This window comes from Macaca nemestrina, chromosome X, assembly GCF_043159975.1.
Source record: "Macaca nemestrina isolate mMacNem1 chromosome X, mMacNem.hap1, whole genome shotgun sequence".
Lineage (NCBI taxonomy): Eukaryota > Metazoa > Chordata > Mammalia > Primates > Cercopithecidae > Macaca > Macaca nemestrina.
This window is the reverse complement of record NC_092145.1, coordinates 78,904,634-78,927,028: the sequence shown is the minus strand read 5'-3', so window position 1 is coordinate 78,927,028 and position 22,395 is coordinate 78,904,634. Positions and strand designations below refer to the sequence as shown.

At 39.2% G+C, this 22,395-nt stretch overlaps 1 pseudogene; it reads left to right on the top strand.

The window, feature by feature from the left end:
- The window catches only part of LOC139360789 (small COPII coat GTPase SAR1A pseudogene), a 50,309-nt pseudogene that overhangs the window by 11,262 nt on the left and 16,652 nt on the right, over positions 1-22,395 (top strand).

The following is a 22,395-nucleotide window of genomic DNA, read 5'->3' as shown; positions in this document are numbered from 1 at the left end:
GGGGAGCCAGGTTCTAAGAGTCAAGACAGTGGAAAAAAAGAACCCTTAAACATTTTAGCAATCTTACAGGACACCCCTCCCATGACAGGCCCACAGGGCTAGGACAGAATGGTTTTTGGGCGAGGCCTAAGAACCTCTGCCCATCACAGGATGCTGCTTCCTGCATCCTAGAAGCTCCAGATCCAGCCTCATCCCAAATTGCTTCAGATACTTCTTGGGCTGCCTCTTCAGAGAGCATTTACAGTAAGCCTGCACACGGTCAGTGTGTAGGTGCACAAAATACAGGAGTGGTGGAGGCTTGGCAGCTTCTAGGTAGATTTCAGAGAATGTATTGAAAAGTCTGTATGCCCAGGAAGAAACCTGCCACATATCTGGGTATTGGGGCACTGCCTAGTAAAGACATAGGAACAGGTCTACCACAAGAACCTCAGAATTATAGTCACCTGTAGAGTACAATGTCAGCCTGGAAAAGCCATGGGCGTTAGACTCCAACTCATGAGAGCAGCCATGTGGGCTCTACTCAGCAAAGCAGTGGGGTGGGCTGCCCAAGGCCTTGTGTGTCCACCCCTCACATGAGTGTGCTCGGGATGTGAGAGATGGAGTCAAAGGAGAGTATATGTGAGCTTTAAGGGTTAATGTCTGCCCTGCTAAGTTTCAAACTTGCTAGGTCCAACACCCTTTTCCTTTGGCTGATTTCTTCCTTTTGGAATGAGAGTGTTTAGCAAATGCCTGTAGCATCACTGTATCTGGCAGGTGCATAAATTGTTTATGGTATTATAGGTGCACAACTGTAAGGAACTTGCTTTGAGTCTCAAAGAAGACATTGGACTTCATGCTTTTTTGTGGGTGCTGGAACAAATTAAAACATTTAGGGACTATTGGGAATGGAGAATTGTATTTTGTATGTGAAAATAACAAAAGATTTAGGGTCCAGGGGTAAAATGCTATTGTTTGAATATGGTTTGGCTGGGCCTGGCAAATTTCATATTGAAATTTGATCCTCAAAGTTAGAGGTAGAGCCTGATGGCAGGTGGTTGGGTCATGGGGGCAGATGCTTTATGAATGGTTTGGTGCAATTTTCACTGTAATGAGTGAATTCTCATTCTATTTGTTCCAAATAGAGAGTTCCCTCAAGAACTGGTTGTTCAAAAGAGCCTGGCACCTTCTGCATCTCTCTTGCCCCCTCTCTTACCATGTGATATATGCACACCCTAGCTCTGCTTTATCATTTGCCATGAGTGGAAGATGATTGAAACTGTCACCCAGGAGCAGATACTGTGCCATGCTTCTTCTTTCTTTTTTTTAAATTTTACTTTAAGTTCTGGGATACAAGTGCAGAATGTGCAGGTTTGTTACATAGGTATATGTGTGCCATGGTGGTTTGCTGCACCTATCAACCTGTTATCTAGGTTTTAAGCCCCACATACATTAGCTATTTGTCCTAAAGCTCTCCCTCCCCTAAACCCCAACCTCCTGACTGACCTTGGTGTGTGTTTTTCCCCTCTCTGTATCCATGTGTTCTCATATTTCAGTTCCCACTTATGAGTAAGAACATGCGGTGTTTGGTTTTCTGTTCCTGTGTTAGCTTGCTAAGGATGATGACTTCCAGCTTCATCCATGTCCCTGCAAAGGACATGATCTCATTCCTTTTTATGGCTGTGTAGTATTTCATGGTGTATATGTACCACATTTTCTTTATCCAGTCTATCATTGATGGGCCTTTAGGTTGGTTCCATGTCTTTGCAATTGTAAATAGTGCTGCAATAAACATGTGTGTGCAGGTGTCTTTATAGTAGGATGATTTATAATCCTTTGGGTATATACCCAGTAATGGAATTCCTGGGTCAAATGATATTTCTGGTTGTAGGTCCTTGAGGAATTGTCACACTGACTTCCACAATGCTTTAAATAATTTACATTCCAACCAACAGTGTGAAAGCGTTTCTATTTCTCCACAGCCTCTTCAGCATCTGTTTTTTCTTGACTTTTTAATAATCGCCATTCTGACTGGCGTGATATTGTATCTCATTTTGGCTTTGACTTGCATTTTTCTAATTATCAGTGATGAGCTTTTTTCATGTTTGTTGGCTGTATAAATGTCTTCTTTTGAGAACTGTCTGTTGATAGCCTTTGCCTACTTCTTGACAGGATTGTTTCTTTTTTTCTTATAATTTGTTTAAGTTATTTGTAGATTCTGGAGATTAGACCTTTGTCAGATAAGTAGATTGCAAAAATTTTCTCCCATTCTGTAGGTTGCTTGTTCACTCTGATGATAGTTTCTTTTGCTGTGCAGAAGCTCTTTAGTTTAATTGTATTTCATCTGTCAATTTTGGCTTTTATTGCAATTTCTTCTGGCATTTTGTCAGGAACTCTTTTCCAATGCCTATGTCCTGAATGGTTTTGCCTAGGTTTTCTTCTAGGGTATTTATGGTTTTACATTTTACATTTAAGTCTTTAATCTATATTGAGTTAACTTTTGTATAATGTGTAGGGCAGGGGTCCAGTTTCAGTTTTCTGCATATGGCCAGCCAGTTTTCCCAGCACCATTTGTTAAATAAGGAATTCTTTTTCCATTGCTAATTTTTGTCAGGCTTGTTGAAAATCAGATGTTTGTAGATGTGTGGTGATATTTCTGAGGTCTCTGTTCTATTCCATTGGTCTATATGTCTGTTTTGGTACCCATAACATGCTGTTTTGGTTACTGTAACCTTATGGTATAGTTTGAAGTTTGGTAGCATGATGCCTCCAGCTTTGTTTCGTTTTTGGTTTTTTGCTTCGGATTGTCTTGGCTATATGGGCTTGTTTTTGTTCCCTATGAAATATAAAGGAGTTTTTTTTTTTTAATTCTTTGAAGAATGTCAATGGTAGTTTGATGGGAATAGCATGGAATCTATAAATTACTTTGAGCAGTATGGTCATTTTAAAGATATTGATTCGTTCTATCCATGAGGATAGAATGTTTTTCCATTTGTGTGTCCTTATTTCCTTGAGCAGTGGTTTGTAGTTCTCCTTGAAGAAGTCCTTCACATCCTTTGTTAGATGTATTCCTAGATATTTCATCCTCTTTGTAGCAATTGTGAATGAGAGTTCATTTGTGATTTGGCTTTCTGCTTTTCTATTTTTGGTGTATAGGAATGCTTGTGAGTTTTGCACATTGGTTTTGTGTGCTGAGTCTTTGCTGAAGTTGTTTACCAGCTTATGGAGTTTTGAAGCTGGGCCAATGCAGTTTTCTAAATATACAGTCATGTCACCTGCAAACAGAGACACTTTGACTTCCTCTTTTCCTATTTGAATACTTTTTATTTTTTGTTCCCTTGCCTGATTGCCCTGACCAGAACTTCCAATACTATGTTTAAAAAAAAAAATACAAAAAGTAGTGAGAGGGAATATCCTAGTCTTGTGCCAGTTTTCAAAGGGAATGTTTCCAGCTTTTGCCCATTCAGTATGATATTGGCTGTGAGTTTGTCATAAACAGTTCTTATCATTTTGAAATATGTTCCATCAATATCTAGTTTATCAAGAATTTTTTCATAAAGAGATGTTGAATTTTATCGAGGGGTCTTTTCTGCATCTATTTAAATAATCATGTGATTTTTTTTCATTATTTCTGTTTATGTAATGGATTACTTTTATTGATTTGCATATTTTTAACCAGCCTTGTATTCCAAGAATGAAGCCACCTTGATTGTGGTGGATAAACTTTTTGATGTTCTGCTGGATTTGGTTTGCCAGTATTTTATTGAGGATTTCTGCATCAGTGTTCATCAGGGATATTGGCCTGATGTTTTCTTTTTTTCTTGTGTTTGTTCCAGGTTTTGGTATCAGCATGATGCTGACCTCATAAAATGAGTCAGTGAGGAGTCCCTCTTTTTCTATTATTTGGAATAGTTTCAGAAGAAAAGGTACCAGCTTCTTTTTGTACCCCTGGTAATATTCAATTGCGAATTTGTCTGGTCCTCGGCTTTTTTGGTTGGTAGGCTATTAATTACTGCCTTATTTTCAGAACTTGTTATTAGTCTATTCAAGGATTTGACTTCTTCCTGGTTTAGTCTTGGGTGGGTGTATATTTCCAGGAATACATCCGTTTCCTCTAGATTTTCTAGTTTATTTGAGTGTGTATTTATGGGAGATCAGTGGTGATATCTGCTTTATCATTTTTTATTGTGCCTATCTGATTCTTCTCTCCTTTCTTCTTTATTACTCCAACTAGTAGTCTATCTAATTTTAATTTTTTAAAACAAAAACAGTTCCTGGATTCATTAATTTTTGGAGGGTTTTTCATGTCTCTCTATCCTTTAGTTCTGCTCTGATCTAGTTATTTCTCGTCTTCTGCTAGCTTTTGGATTAGTTTGCTTTTGCCTCTCTAACTCTTTTAATTGTGATATTAGGAGGTCGATTTGAGATCTTTCTAGTTTCCTGATGTAGGCATTTAGTGCTATACATTTCCCTCTTAACAGTGGTTTACCAGAGATTCTGGTACATTGTCTCTTGCTTCTTATTGGTTTCAAAGGACTTCTTGATTTTTGCCTTAATTTCATTATTTACCAAGGAGTCATTCAGGAGCAGGTGGTTCAATTTCCATGTAGTCATGTAGTTTTGAGTGAGTGTCTTAATGTTGAGTTCTAATTTGATTGCACTGTGGTCTGGGAGAGTCTTTGTTATGATTTCAGTTATTTTGCGTTTGCTGAGGAGTGGTTTACTTCCAATTATGTGGTCAATTTTAGAATAAGTTCCCCGTGGCACTGAGAAGAATGTATATTCTGTTGATTTGGAGTGGAGGGTTCTGTAGATGTCTATAAGGTCCACTTGATTCAGAACTGAGTTCAAGTACTGAATATCCTTGTTATTTTTCTGTCTCGTTGATCTGTCTAATATTGACAGTGGGATGTGAGTCTCCCAGTATTATTGTGTGGGAGTCTAAGTCTCTTTGTAGGTCTGTAAGAACTTGTTTTGTAAATCTGGGTGTTCCTGTATTGAGTGCATAAATATTTAGGATACTTAGCTGTTCTTATTGAATTGATCATTTTATGATTACGTAATGCCCTTCTTTCTCTCTCTCTTTTTTTTTTTTTTTTTTTTTTTTGCTATTTATTGGTTTAAAGTCTGTTTTGTCAGAGACTAGGATTGCAACCTCTGCTTTTTTTTTTTTTTCTTTCCATTTGCTTGGTAAAATTTCCTCCATTTCTTTATTTTGAGCCTATGTGCGTCTTTGCATGTGAGATGGGTCTCCCGAATACAGCACACCCATGGGTCTTGACTCTTTGTCCAATTTACCAGTCTGTTGTGTTTTTTTTTTTTAATTGGAGGTTTCAGTCCATTTACCTTTAAGGTTAGTCTTGGTATATGTGAATTTGATCCTGTCATAATTATTCTATCTGTTTATTTTGCTCACTGGTTGATACAGTTTTTGCATAGTGTCATTGGTCTTTATATTTTGGTGTGTTTTTGCAGTGACTAGTACTGGTTGTTTCTTTCCATATTTAGTGCTTCTTTCAGGAGCTCTTACAAGGCAGGCCTGGTGGTGATGAAGTCTCTCAGCCTTTGCTTATCTGAAAAGGATTTTATTTCTCATTCACTTATGAAGCTTAGTTTGGCCAGATATGAAATACTGGATTTAAAATTCTTTTCTTTAAGACTGTTGAATATTGGTCTCCACTCTCTTCTGTGTTGTAGGGTTTCTGCTGAGAGTTATGCTGTTAGGACCTGACCTTTTTCTCTGGCTGCCCTTAACATTTTTTTCCTTATTTCAACCATAGAGAATCTGATGGTTATGTGTCTTGGGGTTGACCTTCTCATGGAGTATCTTAGTGGTGTTCTTTGTAGTTTCTGAATTTGAATATTGACCTGTTTTGCTAGGTTAGGGAGGTACTCCCGGAATATATCCTGAAGTCTGTTTTCCAACTTGGTTACATTCTCCTCATCTCTTTCAGGTAGTCCAATCAATCATAGGTTTCATCTTTCTTATGTAGTCTCATATTTCCCAGAGATTTTGTTCATTCCTTTTCATTTTTTTTTCTCTAATCTTTCTTGCCTGCCTTGTTTCAGCAAGATGGTCTTCGAACTCTGATATTCTTCCTTCTGCTTGTTTGATTCAAATATTGATACTTTTGTATATTTCACGAAGTTCTCATGCTGTGTTTTTCAGCTCCATCAGGTCATATATGTTCCTCTCTAAACTGGTTACTCTAGTTAGCAGCTCCTTTAACCTTTTATTAAGGTTCTTAGCTTATTTTCATTGGGTTACAACATGCTTATTTAGGTCAGCAGAGTTTTTTATTACTCACCTTCTGAATCCTACTTCTGTCAATTCATCCATCTCATCCTCCATCCAGTTCTGCACCCTTGCTGGACAGGTGTTGCAATCATTTGGAAGAGAAGAGGCACTCTGGACTTTTGGGTTTTCAGCATTTTTTTTACTGATTCTTTTTCATCTTTGTGAATTCATCTCATTTCAATTTTGAGGCTACTGACCCTTGGATGATGTTTTTGTTGGAACTTTTTGTTGCTGTTGGTGCTGTTATTGTTGCTTTCTGTTTGTTTGTTTGTTTGTTTGTCTGTCTTTCAGTGGTCAGATCCCTCCTCTTTGGGGCTGTTGTGGTTTGCTGGGAGTTCACTTCAGGCACTATTCATCTGGTTCACTCCTGTGCCTGCTGCTGTTACTCAAGGAAGCTGTAGAACAGCAAAGATGGGTTCCTGCTCTTTCCTCTCACGTCTCTGACCTCAAGGAGCACCCACCTGATGTCACTAGGAATGCTCCTGTATAGGATGTCTGACGATCTCTGTTGGAGGGTCTCACTTAGTTGGATGCCACAGGGAATAGGAACCATTTAAGAAAGCACTTTGGCACTCCCTTGGTGGAGGGTGCGTACTGCACTAGGGGAAACCCACTCATCTGGGCTTTCCAGATTCATCAGAAGTAGCAGGAGGAAAGACTAAGTCTGCTGGTCCACAGAGACTACAGCCACACAACCCCCAAAAGCCCAGACCCAAGGAAATCAGATTTCTGTCCCTGAGCATTTGGCAGGAGTTGTTGGAGTTCCTGCTGGGAGGCCCTGCCCAGTGAGGAGGGACACGTCAGCTTCAGGCCTGAAAAGGCACTCTGGCCACAGACTGTCACAGTCAGTGTGTTGGGCTGTGGGGAATACCTCTTGGGACCAATCCTTCCAGCCTCCCTGGCTCCAGCAGGGGAAAAGCGTGGCCTGTAGCTATAGATATGGCTGTCATCCTTTCTCCATCCTGGGAACTTAGTGTTTCAGGAAGGTAGCAGTCCTAGTGTTGGCTACTGCTCCTCTCCCAAGGAGCTCAGATGGCTTAGACAGCAAGCAGTCACAGCTGTGGTAATGGCCGCCCCTCCACCCAGGAACTTGGCAGGCTTAAGCAGATTCTAGTTTAGTGGCTGTTGAGAATCTGCATGAGTCTGTGGTTTGAATCCCAGGCTCTGGTGGTATGGGCTTGAGTGGGATCTTTCTATCCATAGGTTGGACAGTTCTGTGAAAAAAGCATGTTTTCCCAGGCTGGGTAGCATGCTTACTTACCGCTTCCCTTGACTGGGGGATGTGGGCTTCCCTGGCCCATGTGGCTCTCGGGTGAGCCACCGTACCATACTACTCTTCCTTCTTCTTCTTGGGTCATGCCAACCACCTAGTCAGTCTTGATGACAGAACTGGACACCTTAGTTGCCAGTGCAGGATTCACAGAGTGTTTTGGTTCTTTTCAATGGAAGCCTCTGATCGTCACTGCTTCTTTCAGCCATCTTGGCCCCACCCCTTAGTGCTATGTTTCTTATATAGCCTGCAGGATCATGAGGCAAATAAATCTGTCTTTATAGATTACACAGACTCAGGTATTCCTCTATAGCAACACAAACAGACTAATATAACATATATATTTTGTATTTTTGCTTTTATATGATAATTTTCCAAAGGGAAATTTGTGACTCAAAAAGAATTTTTGATTAAGGGCTTCCCAGCCAAGATGGTAGACAGGAGGGAGCACTAGCATGCATCTCCCACTTGGATGATCAGAATAGTTTGTGGAGGTTCACACTTTGACCTTTTGTTCCATAAACCACCAACGTAACATTCCAGGAAAACCAAAAGACTTCACAGATCCTTTGAAAGAAGCAGTACTCCACTGCAAATTTCATAATACGGTGAAAAACTGACTTCCCAAAGTGTGAGAGGGGAAGAACCTTCCTCCAAACACACAACCCCGCTGGGGAATCTGAAAATCGAGATAACAGGAGAAGGCTTTAACCTTACCTGGAGCTGTAATGGATTTAGGAAAAAATGCAAAATATAAAAGTAGAAGCGGAGGTGGGAAGAGCCTTGTACGCATTTCCATTCTCCAGCTTGAGCCCAGGGAAACCATTCCTGACTATATTTCAGAGGGTCCTATGGGGAAGGCAGCCAGCAAAATTGCAGAACAGTAACATGGTAAAGTAAGCTTACAACTGAATTTTGTAATAGTTCTGAGTGGGCATGAACTTCCTTAAACAGAATCTGGGAGTGGGGGGTGGACATGAATGGCAGCAAATATGAGAGCAGGCATGGGATGTACAGCATTGTGAGCAGAGAGAGAGGGATGTGGCCTGAAAGCCATGCTTGCTTTATCATTGGGGATGTTTATGGCCTGGGGCAGATCTGAGTTCTGTGCACAGGCTGCCTGGATTTAAACTTGGTGCTGTTAGTGGGGCACTGCTGAAGTGAAACTGGCCTCACCAACTGCATGGAATGAGTGAGGCCTTTCACTACCAGCTATCCTCAACTGCCCTGGCAAACTCTACTGCACAGCAGAGGCAACCATACTCCCTTCTGGATAATAATCCCATTGGCCTGAGAACCATTCTTCTCTATTTCTCCCAGTGTCCATGGCAAGCCCTGCCCAAGGAGAGTTTGAGCTCAGACCCACCTAACCCTGTGCCAACCTGATGGTATTTCTCTACCTGCCCTGGTAGCCTAACACAAAAGACATAAACACTTGGAACCTTATGGCCCCACATATCACCTGAGAAATTAGAATACTTTCACTGAACAACTTACAGCAAACTTATATCCCACTACTACTACCCCAGCAGATGGTCTCTTGATAACATTACCTTCTAACTGAGGGCCAACCAACTTGGGCCATTAGAGCAACTCTTGGCAGAATAACACTATTCACAGGAGAGAGAAAACAACAGTTAACAACGCTTTCTGCAACACCCTGGCTAACCAGAGGTCCTGAATCTGTCCAAATGACAACTTCACTGCTAGCATAACCAGTATTTGAGGAACACATCTCACTAAACCTATCTACAGCCAAGGAATCTCAGAGTAGACATCCCTCCTCTGCTACTTCCACCAGAGCAGGTGCTGGTACTCATGGCTGGAAGACCTGAAGACTGGTCACATCAACGGACTCTTTGCAGACATTCCCCAGCACCAGCCCACGGCTTGGTAGCCTTGCTGGGTGGCTAGACTCAGAAGAGCTATAACAATCACTGCAGTCTGGCTCTCAGGAAGCCTTATTTTTAAGGGAAATAGAAGACCACCACATCAGAGGATCATTTTAGGGGACAAAATAATCTGAACAACAGGCTTTAAGTTCCAGATTTTTCTGCTGGTGAGAAGTTTCTCACAGCAGAGACACGATTGCAGTGCTGGGCACAGTACGGAAAGTCTGCACCTCTACCCCAACAGGCAGGCTGCCTCTGTGATCATGAAGGACCTTGGAGAAGGGGTCCTTGTTTCCCCCTAGCACTCTACCACAGAAATAGCAGGGGCTTTTTTTCACAGGAATGCACTGTGGAGGCACCTATAGACAGTGTTTCTGGAAAACTCTGGGATGAGCGCATCCACCCTCATCAAGTCTGTGACCTTGGCCAATAATTGGGCCTTACATATACTCACTTGCCTTAGCCACAACTGATGCCTACCCAGGGATACATCCGTTTTTGGCCTGAAGCCTAAGTTATCAACTCAGTTAGTCAAATACCAGGGAAAATTAAATAAATAAATAAATAAATAAATAAATAAATAAAGTATACACCATGAGAGAATGAAACAAGCTTCAAAATATCCCAGCCATTTCAACACCATAGGAGACAGTGAACTCACCCACACACCAACAGCGTAACTACTACAACCAGTATTGAGGAAAGATAGCACACAAAGACTCCCTAAAACTAAGGAACTCAGAAAAAATAAATTAAAAAAACACAGTCCAATCAAAAATGAATTCAAGAGCAATCTGAAGAAAAAGTCTACACAAAAAAGAAGAAACTAGAAAAGTAATTTTGGTAATATGACAAAACAGGGTTCTATAGCACCTTAAAAGATTACACTAGCTCCCCAGAAATGGATACAAAGCAAGAAGAAGTCTCTGAGTTACCAGACAAAAAATTTAAAAGGTTGATTATTAAGCTTCTCAAGAAGATATCAGAGAAAGGAGAAAACCAAATTAAAGAAGTTAAAAAATTAAGGACATGGATTAATATTGTTATGCATGTGTTTGATCCTTTTGTTATGATGCTAGCTGGTTATTTTGGTCATTAGTTGATGCAGTTTCTTCATAGTGTTGATGATCTTTACAATTTGGTATGTTTTTGCAGTGGCTGGTACCGGCTTTTCCTTTCCATATTTAGTGCTTTCTTCAGGAGCTCCTGCGGGCAGGCCTGGAAGTGACAACATCTCTCAGCATTTGCTTCTCTTTAAAGGATTTTCTTCTTCCTTCAATTATGAAGCTCAGTTTGGCTGAATATGAATTTCTGGGTTGAAAATTCTTTTCTTTAAGAATGTTGAATTTTGATCCCACTCTCTTCTGGCTTGTAGGGCATCTGCAGAGAGATCTGCTTTTTACCTGATGGACTTCCCTTTGTGGGTAATCCGACCTTTCTGTCTGGCTGCCCTTTTTTCCTTCATTTCAACCTTGGTGAATCTGATGATTATGTGTCTTGGGGTTACTCTTCTCGAGGAATCTATTTGTGGTGTTCGCTGTATTTCCTGAATTTGAATGTTGACCTGTCTGGCAAGGTTGGTGACATTCTCCTGGATAATATCCTGAAGAGTGTTTTCCAACTTGGTTCCATTCTGCCTGTCACTTTCAGGTACACCAGTCAAATGTAGGTTTGGTCTTTTCACATAGTCCCATATTTCTTGGATGCTTTGTTTGTTTATTTTCATTCTTTTTTTTTCTCTAATCATGTCTTCATGCTTTATTTCATTAAGTTGATCTTCAATCTCTGATGTCCTTTTTTCCACCTGATTGATTCGGCTATTGATACTTGTGTATACTTGATGAAGTTCTCATGCTGTGTTTTTCAGCTCCATCAGGTCATTTATGTTCTCTAAACTGGTTGTTTTAGTTAGCAATTTTTCTAACCTTCTTTCAAAGTTCATAGCTTTCTTGCAGTAGGTTAGAACATGCTCCTTGAGCTCAGAGGAGTTTGTTATTACCCAACTTCTGAAGCCTCCTTTTGCCAATTCATCAAACTCATTCTCTGTCCAGTTTTGTTCCCTTGCTGACAAGGAGTTGTGATCCTTTGGAGGAGAAGAGCCATTCTAATTTTTGGAATTTTCAGCCTTTTTGCACTGTTTTTTTCTTTTCTCATCTTTGTGGATTTATCTACCTATGGTTTTTTATATTGGTGACCTTCAGATGGGGCTTTTGTGTGGATGTCCTTTTTGTTGATGTTGATGCTATTCCTTCCTGTTTGTTAGTTTTTCTTCTAACAGTCAGATTCCTCTGCTGCAGGTCTGCTGAAGTTTGCTGGAGGTCCACTCCAGACTCTGTTTGCCTGGGTATCACCACCAGAGGCTGCAGATTGGCAAAGATTGCTACCTATTCTTTTCTCTGGAAGCTTTGTCCCAGAGGGTCACCTGCCAGATGCCAGCCGGAGTTGTCCTGTATGAGGTGTCTGTCAACCCCTGCTGAGAGGTATCTCCCAGTCAGTAGGCATGGGGGCCAGGAACCCACTTGAGGAGGCAGTCTGTCCCTTAGCAGAGCTTGAGTGCTCTGCTGAGAGATCTGCTGCTCTCATCAGAGTTGGCAGGCAGGAATGTTTAAGGATGCTGAAGCTGCGCCCACAGCTGCCCCTTCCCCCAGGTACTCTGTCCCAGAGAGTTGGGAGTTTTAGCTATAAGTCCCTGACTCAAGCTGCTGCCTTTCTTTCAGAGATGCCCTGCCTGGAGAGGAGGGACCTTGAAAGGCAGTGTGGCTTCAGCAGCTTTGCCAAACTGTGATGGGCTCTGCCCAGTTCAAACTTCCCAGAAGCTTTGTTTACACTGTGAGGGGAAAACCACCTACTCAAGCCTCAGTAATGGCAGATGCCCCTCTCCCCACCAAGCTTGAGTGTCCCAGGTTGACTTCAGACTGCTCTGCTGGCAACGAGAATTTCACTCCTGTGGATCTTAGCTTGCTGGGCTTTGTTTGGGTGGGATCCACTGACCTAGACCAAGTGGCTCTCTGACTTCAGCCCCCTTTCCAGGGGAGTGAATGGTTCTGTCTCGCTGACATTCCAGGTGCCACTGGGGTATGAAGAAAAACTCCTGCAGCTAGCTCAGTGTCTGGCAAATTGGCCACCCAGTTTTGTGCTTGAAACCCAGGGACCTGGTGATGTAGGCACCTGAGGGAATCTCCTGGACTTTGGGTTGTGAAGTATGTGGGAAAAGTGTAGTATTTGTGCTGGAATGTACAGTTCCTCACAGCACAGTCCCTCACACCTTCCCTTGACTAGGGGAGGGAGTTTCCCAACCCCTTGTGCTTCCTGAGTGAGGCAACGCCCCACCCTGCTTCAGTGAGCCAATTTCTTAATACTGAGTCAATCTCTCTCTCTTCCTTTCCCTCTTTACCTCCCTTTTTTCTTCTCTCCCTCCATTCCTCCTTTTCTTTTTCTCTCTACCCCCCTGCTTGCTCTCCTCTCTCTCTCTCTGGGTCAGTCTCTTTGTTCTGTTTTTCTGGAGAGCCCTGACTGGTACGAATACTGAAAGAGAGAAACTCTGTCTAAATTGTATACTTACCAAAAATATTTCCTTCAAAAAATGAAGGCGAAACATTTTTTTAGACCTTAAAAGGTAAAAGAATTCTTCATCAGCAGATGTACATTACAAAAATGTTAAAAGAAGTTTCTTAAGCAGAAGGAAACTGATACCAGGGAAAAATATATCTACACCAAGGAATGATGGATCTCATAAATGAGCTGATTAGGTAAACATATAAGGTAATTTAAATTAAATCAATTTAAATATTTATTAACTGTAATTTCTGATCTCTGCCAGAAGATATAGAGATGAGGAATGAGCGTTAATTTTATCTGTGTAACAAAAATGCTAGACGATATAGAAATTAGCAACTTTTATTGAACCTATTCGAGAACTTATATCAAATGCAGACATCTAAAAACCTGGAGAGAGGTGTCTGCAGGGAACAAAACAGGATAATTTTTTACTAAAAATAGATACCACTGAAAACCATATAAGATATAGGAAGGTTAAATATTTTGTTAGAAATATTTAGCCAACTGCTAAACGCTGATTGTGGGCTAGCATGAGAAAATAAAGCCTGTTTTCAGGCATAAGTGGTTTTCCATAACTTTTTAGGCCTCTTCTCCAGGAATCCCATTCAGAAGACTGAGGAAGATACTAAGAAAACTCTTTCATTTCTTGCTGGAGGAAAAGAACAATAGCCACTGCAAAAATCCACCCAGACTAATATATCTTTACTATCTGTACTAAAGAAAATACCTTATCTGCACAGGAGTACACTGGGAAAATTTCATTGCACCTGTGTAAGAAGAATGGAGATCATTGGGTCATGTATGGTGGCTTATGCCTGTAATCCCAGCACTTTGGGAGGCCAAGGCGGATGGATCATCTGAGGTCGGGAGCTCGAGACCAGCCTGACCAACATGGAGAAACCCCATCTCTACTGAAAATACAAAATTAGCTGGACATGGTGGTGCATGCCTGTAATCCCAGCTATTCAGGAGGCTGAGACAGGGGAATTGCTTGAACCGGGAGGCAGAGGTTGCAGTGAGCTGAGATTGCCCCATTGCACTCCAGCCTGGGCAACAAGAGCGTAACTCCATCTCAAAAAAGATAAATAAATAAAATAAACAATGAAAATAAGAATAGAGATCATCTCCAAATCTGCACCCATACTCATCTCCCTGGAAGCTTCTCCATTTGGAGGAGGGATAGTAATACTTGTGAAGAACACACCTTAAAACGAAAGTTCAAAATACTTGCTTAAGACTGAGGTTTTAAAAGAACATCAGAGAATGGCCACTTTTCTTCCTCTACCTAATCAGGCTGACAAACCTTGAATAAATATTATAGTGGAATACAGCTGGAGAAATGGCAAGAGACTAGCTCTCTATGGGAAGCAAAACAAAAGAAAAATCCAAAGCCAAGTAGAGAAACAAAAACAAGGTATCACTAGAGGATTTTGAAATCTCTCATGCCCATGACAACAACAAACTGAAACTCTGATAACCATAGCAACAAATTCCAACTCTGGTAACCATAGCAACCATAGCAACTAGGCAAATTTCAATCCTAGTCCAACTCCTGATTAGATCAACACAAACCCCCACATTAAAGGCACAGCAGAAGGAAAATCATGCTAATCTTGAAGTACATTTTTAAAATGAAATTATATGTACTATCTTATAAATGGTGACCTTTCAACAACAACAAAATTATGTTGCATGCCAAAAAACATGAAATAAACACAATCTGAAGAGACAAAGAATCTTTCTAAAGCAGACTCAGATATCACATGGCTGTTGAAACTATCATTAAAACATTTTAAACAACTGCAATTAACATGTATAATCACTGGTTCTCAAAAGCAGGTAATTTTGCCCACAGAAAATATTTGGCAACATCTAGACACATTTATCTTTGCCTTAACGGGAAATGTGTTACTAGCATCTAGTGGGTAGAGGCCAAGGATGAGGCTAAACATCCTACAAGGTGCAGGACAGCATTTTATTTATTCATTCTTACAGTTTTCATTTTTTGCTGAAAGTACAGGTATAATCTTGCTTGTCATCTACTTTTACCATTAGAGCATTTAACACAGGAGTTCCAAACTTTGGCATAATTGATATTTTCAGGCAGATAATTCTGTTGTAAAAATAAAATGGATATGTTAATATGACTGTAGTAATCATTTCATGATGTATATGTATATCGAAACAACACCTTAAATTTATACAATAAAAAAGAAAGAATAATATGACAATGCCAGAAATAAAATTCACAATAGGAAAGTCTTGGGGGAGGGTTGTGATGTACATCCAGTGAGTAGCTAGTGGTCCCAGGTGCTGCTGGTTTGTGTGCTCTGAGGGAGAGTCTGAGCCACATGCTGCTGCCAGAGGAGCCCCTCAGGCCAGTGTAAGCATTAATAATGTCTCTCATCTTTGAGTGAATCTACCATGGCTTCAGAATTGTGATCTAGTTTCTAAGACTCTGCAAGAAATATAGAAAATTTGTATTCTTGGGTTTGGACAATGCAGGCAAAACCACTCTTTTTCACATGCTCGAAGGTGACAGATTGGGACAACACATTCCAACACTACATCTGACATGACAAGGGCTAACAATTGCTGGAATGACTTTTACAACTTTTAATCTTGGTGGGCACGAGCAAGCACGTCGGTTTGGAAAAACTATTTCCCAGCAATTAATGGGATTTTCCTTCTGGTGGATTGTGTGGATCATTCTTGCCTTGTGGAATTCAAATTTGAACTTAAAGCTTTAATGACTGATGAAACAGTATACAATGTGCCAATTCGTATTTTGGGAAACAAAATTGACAGAACAGATGAACTCAAGGAAGAAAAACTCTGTGAGATATCTAGGCTTTATAGACAGACCACAGGCAAGGAGAATGTGACCCTGAAGAATTTGAATGCTTGCCCCATAGAAGTGCCTGTGTGCAGTGTGCTCAAGAGGCAAGATTATGGCGAATGTTTCCACTGGTTCTCCCAGTATATTGACTGACGTCGGGGCACTGAAAATAAAAGAGTTTTGCTTCTCTGGGTTATCCTAATCACAGCTTCCTCATGAAATTTTCTACTAGAACAAGGAAAGCTCTCCAACCATGTCTGCTATTGAGAGGCCATGAGTATCTGTCCAGTCTCTCATTGCCCACTGGTGACATGTGCTCTTTTCCACACTGTTGAAAGGTGATGTTGCCCCATGTGCTGGTACAGGTTTGTATCCTGGGACTTGGAAGTGGTCAGAATTTGCTGGGTAAAGCTGTGTGCCATCATGGGGCACCTGAAAAGAAAAACACATCTTGCCACTATGGTCGATTTCAAAAGAAACTGATTCTATTTTTTAAAGAAAGTGTTGTTAATATAATTGGTATCCCTCCTAACTTTTCAATTTCATAATTTACTTGGTCCAAAGTGTTCTATTATTTTTTAAACTAATGAATAATATTTAGATACTTCGTAAAATTATGAACAGATACATATTGGAGGTCAGAGTTCATTTGGAACTTACCGCTGCTGAGTTAGCAGGTTGCGGTGAGAAGCTCCCCTGAGCTCACCTGTCTATATAACTGCCTTGTAGTAGGTGGCATTACCTTGTGCACAGAGAACCAGAAAAGGGGCAAAACCCTGGCCTTGCAGTTGTCGCAGGCTTCAACTGTAGCAAACTAGAGTCATTCATTATCAAGAAATGTGTAGCAGATTATTCACTGTGGAGTAGTTAATTATAGAGGGTGTTATTGGTGTTACTATTTTTACTTATAAAGTTACAGACTTCAGCCAGTCTGCTTTTGTATAATACTTTCACGAGATTTTATTCCTCTCTATAGTACTTTGCTTTTCCATTTTCAGTTATAAAAAGTGAATTTCACCTGATAAAAGAGTTAAGAACATCTCTCATGTTGTCACATACTCCAGGTGTGTCTCGGTAACATTTACACAGATTTTAGGAGAAATTTTTTAATAGGAAGACACAGGACAAAGTTAAGAGCTCAAGGGCTCTCAATTCTATGAGTTGAGACTTAAAAATCTGGTATTGTAGCACTTGTTTGGATCTAGAAAAATTTTTAGTTAGTGGGCTTTAAAACTTCCATTTGCAGAATTTGGTCTCTATTGGGCTGTTCCTGAGCTCTATTCTCTTTAGATATCTATGTTTTGATGTTTAATGACAAGGTTAATATATATAGATTTTGGGGGTTTGTTTGTTTGTTTTTGTATGAAATTGGCTTTTTTCTTTCCAGAAATAAGCTGGGGAAAACACTAACCAAAAAACTTTCTGCATAGCTGTTTTCTTGGAGACGGCATCACCTATAGGCAGTAAAGACTCATTGTAAAAGCATGAGCATCCCTACTAGAGTAATGAGGATTAATTTTATAGCATTCAATTTTCTTAGTACCAAGTGTGAAATTGGATTTTTATAATCTTAACCTATATTCTAATCTTGCAGTAAAATATGAGATGATAGTATCTTCTAGGAAAAGATAGAATATAGGAGATGAAATGCTGGAAAGATATCTTTATTCTAATGTGAGGGTAGAAAAAGTATGATCAACATGTTACTGGGTTGAGAGAGTAATGTTCTTTAGTTGGAGTTCTCATTCTTAGTCTTCAGTACCTATTTGTTGGGAAATAATACTTCTTTTCACTACCAGGTGCCAAATGCAGAGACCCAGTGAAGTGCATCCCTGGGAAGTACATACATTTTATTTATTAGCAAGCATAGCTGTATTAATAAAAAAAATCTTTGGTTTGCAAAGGGGTAAAGCCATAGGTAAACAAATTTAGCTAACAGTAAATGAAGTAGGTAGTTAACTTGCATATTTTATTTCCTTTGGTTAAAGATTACCATACTTCTCTATTCAGAGACATGAGAAGTAGGATTGCTTCAGTGTTAGTTTCCTTATTTTTGTTTTTTTATTTGTCCCTAATCACTTTGTTGCAAGCTATAAAACCGTGTGATCTACATAGGGCAGCTCTTTGTGAAAGTGGTTTATTCCCTTGGAGAAAGAGGGGATTGAAAATCAGTTAGAGCGCATCTATAATGAGATAGCTGAAAAAAGCTGCTGTGAGAAGCTCAGCTCCAAACACAGAATCAGCACCTTGTACAGGAACTCCCGTGAATTGAGACTTTCCATTCTGTTTTATTAGATTGAATATGTGTCCTGTTTCAGAAAAAGCGAAACAGTTATTTACAAAAGAAAGTTAATCTGCATCCCAACCATCTTTAAAAAAGTTAAAACAAATAAAAAACCCCACAATAACAGAAACTAGATTGTTTTCATTGGGCTCATCAGTAGACATACTACAGCTGAGAAAAACATAAATAATCTTGAAGTTGAGTCAATAGAAATTCCCAAACTGTAGTGCTGAGAGAAAAGAGTAAGAAAATAGTATGGAACATGCAAGTGCAGTGGGATAATAACAAATGGTCTAATGTACATGTCATTGGAATCCTAGGAGGAGAAGAAAGACAAAAGAACAGAGAAAATACTTGAAAAAAAAATGGCTGATAATTTTCCAAAATAACTACCAAATACTACAAATTGAAGAATTTCAGAAAACATCAAGCAGGATAAATGCAATACAAACAAAACAAAAACATATTACACACACACACACAAACACACACAGCTGTAGGCATATTCACACTGCTAAAAACTACAAGCAAGGAGAAAATTTTGCAGTCAGCCAGGGATAGGGGCACATTGTTTACAGAGGAAGAAGGATAAGAATCATAGCAGACTTCTCTTTAGAAACCACAAAAACAAGAATACATCTTTTAAGTGTTGACATACAAATATTATGAACTTAGTATTCTATTCCCAGTGAAAATGTCCTTCAGAAGTCTTCCAATGTGACCCAACTGACCTTTAAAAACCAACCTTCCAACAACAGAATACACATTCTTCATGAGTGCATATAAAACATTCACGAAAATACACCATATTCTGGGCTATAAAATAAACCTTGAAAATTTTAAAAGAATAGAAATTATGCAAAGTATGTTATCAGGATATAATATAATTAATCTAAAGTCAATAACATGGAGATTTTAAAAACCTACACATTTTGAAATTAAGCAGAATATATACGTGAAAGAGAAAGTCTCCAGAAAAATTGAAGAATATTTTCAACAAAACAAGAAGTAAAATACAATGTATCAAAATTTGTGATATGTGGCTAAACTGTAGTGCTGAAATGAAAATATATAGCATTAATGCATGTATTACAAAAGAAGAATAAGCTAAAATTAATAACCTAAACTTCCACCTTAGGAAAATATAGTAAGAAGAGAGTTTAAGTCTAAAGCAAGTAGAAGAAAGGAAATAATTTAAAAATTAAACAAAAGTCAAAAAATTAAAAATAAGAAAATGTTTTTTTTTAAAAGTTGGTTCTTTGAAGATATACAAATGCCAATAAGCATATGAAAATATGTTCACCATTACTAATCATCAGGAAACACAAATCAAAACTGCAATGAGATATCAACTCACCTCAGTTAAGATGGCTTTTATCAAAAAGACAAAATTAATGGATGCTGGGAAGGATGTAAAGAAAAGGGAACACTCATACACTGTTTTTGGGAATGTAAATTAGTAAAGCCGCTATGGAAAACAGTATGGAGGTTTCTTGACAAACTAAAAATAGGACTACCACATGGTCCAACAACCCACTGCTGAGTATATATTTTTTTAAAAAGGAAATCAATGTATTGAAGAGTTATCTACACTCCCATTTTTATTACAGTACTATTCACAAGAGCCGAAATATGGACTTAACCTAAATGTCTATGAATGGATGAATAGATAAAGAAAATGCAGTACATATATACACTGGAGTATTATTCAGCATAAAAAGAATGAAATTTTTTCTTTTGTGGCAACATGGTTGGAACTGAAGATCATTATGTTAAGTGAAATAAGCCAGGTACAGAAAAGACAAATATTGTATCTTTTCACTCATATGTCAGAGCAAAAAATAGTGGATCTCATTGAGGTACAGAGTTGACTGGTGATTATCAGAGGTTGGAAAGTGTAGGGAGCAAGGGGAATGAAGAGACATTGGTTAATGGGTACAAAAATACAGGTAGATAGAAAGAATATGGATAGATGTGGTGGCTCACCCCTGTAATCCCAAAACTTTGGGAGGCCAAAGTGGGAGGATTACTTGAAGGCAGGAGTTTAAAACCAGCCTGGGCAACATAGTGAGATCCCACCTTGACTAAGAAAAATAATAATAGCAAAAAAAGAAAAAAAAATAAGATCTAGTGTTTGATAGTATAGTAGAGTGACTATAGTTAATAATAATATATCATATAGTTCAAAATACCTAAGAGAGAAGAATAGAAATGTTCCCAACATAAAGAAAAGATGCTTTTGAGATTATGATTATCGCTTTTACCTAGATTTGATCATTACGCATTATATGTATGTATCAAAATACCACACACACCTCAAAAATATGTACAACTATTATATAACAATTTTAAGAGGGAGGAAATTTGGACAACTATATATACACACATGGTGAATACACAATGTGAAGATTAAGTCAAAACATCAGTGTGATACAAGCCTAGGAATGCCATATATTGCCAGAAACCACCAGAGGCTACAGAAGAGACAAGGAACAGATTTATACTCACCCTTCTCAGAAGGAGCAAACCTTACTGACCCCTTAATCTTGGACTTCTAACTTCCTGAACCATGAAACAATAAATTTCTGATATTTTAAGCAAAAGATGGTGGTTCTTGGAATAGCTCAATAAAGTTGATAAGCCTCTAGGCTTACTCCTTCCTACCCAGGAACCTGTGTACCATTAACATGCCATCCATGGTGCTCAGGCTGTCCATGCTAAGAGATGCCTGCAGGCCCATGCCAAGCCATCCTCACCACCCCTAGACCCCTCCCATGCTTGTCAGCACCCAAAGTCTAGCGAGGCCTGAGGTGTCAGGGGGATGGTGTCAGCGCACGATCACCTCGCCTGGTTGCAACAGTGTCTGGTATCAGCCACAACTTTGCTCCACCTTGGAGTGGGTACCAGGAGTAGGGAGAGGCCAGGGAGCAAGAGCAGGTTACTTTCAAGCCTGCAAGAAAAGGGAGCTTCCTGGGCCCCTGAGAGCACAGGAATGCCACGGTCATGAGCCACGGCTGGGTGGCTGAGGCTGTGCCCAGGAGTGCAAGTTCCTGCTCCACCAACTTGGTAGGGGACAGGGCTCTTGCCTGTTCCCAGCTCCTGCCATCTCCATGAAGTGGAGCTCCAGCTGCCCCTACCCTACTGCAGTTTGTGTCCTCACAGTGGCCACTTAAGATGAGCCATCACCACCATCAGTTTCACTAGTGAATTCTACTAAACATTTGAGGGAGAAATAGTACCATATATATAAATCAATTCCAGAAAATGGAAAAGGAGGGTATCATTCTCAAATCGTTTTATGAAGCCAGCAGTACTCTAATACTAAAACTAGACAAACACAATACAAGATACACTACAGACTAATATCTTATCAGTGTAGATGTAAAGATCCTCTACAAAATATTAATAATTAATCATATAAATACTCAATTATTTCATATATATTTATTATAACTATTATGTATATTAATTTCTATGTATTCAAAAATATATAAAAATATAATAAAACAAGACCAAATAGGTTCATCTCAGGGATGCAAGATTGGTTTTACCAGTTGGAAATCAATATAATTCACTTCATTAGCAGACTAAATAAGAAAAATCATATAGTCTTATAAATGAGTAAAAATTAAATATCCTTTCAGTATAAAAATTTCAATAAACCAGAAATATGAGAGACTATCCCTAATCTAATAAAGGTTTCTAAAAAAATTTACAGCTAATGTCAAACCAAATGGAAAGAGTAAATACTATCTCCCTAAAATCAGGAAAATGTAAAGCGTATTCTCTCTCACTATGACTATTCAACATTATCTGCAAACTCCAAAGTAATTGCAGTAAGTTAAGTGAAAAGGAATAAAAATGATAGAAAAAAATAAAATTTGTATTTGTAAATCACGTGATTTTTAAAAATAATCCCAAATAATTATTTTGTTATTGTTGTTTCTTCTTGCTTCTTAGAGATTGGGTCTTGAACTCCTGAGTTCAAGCAACCCTCCCACCTCAGCCTCCTGCATATTTGAGACTGACTTAGAAAAACAGTAATGCTGGCATTGTATAATGAGTTTGGAAGTGTACTGTCCTCTTCAATGTTTTACAACTTAGAGAAGGATCAACATTAGTTTCTTTAAAAATGATTGCTATAATTCACCAGTAAAGACATCAGATCCTGGGCTTTTCTCTGTTTGGAGGTTTTTGATTACTGAATTAATCACCTTAGCCATTATCAAACTGTTCCAAATTTCTGTTTCTTCATGATTCAGTCTTGAAAGTAGACTG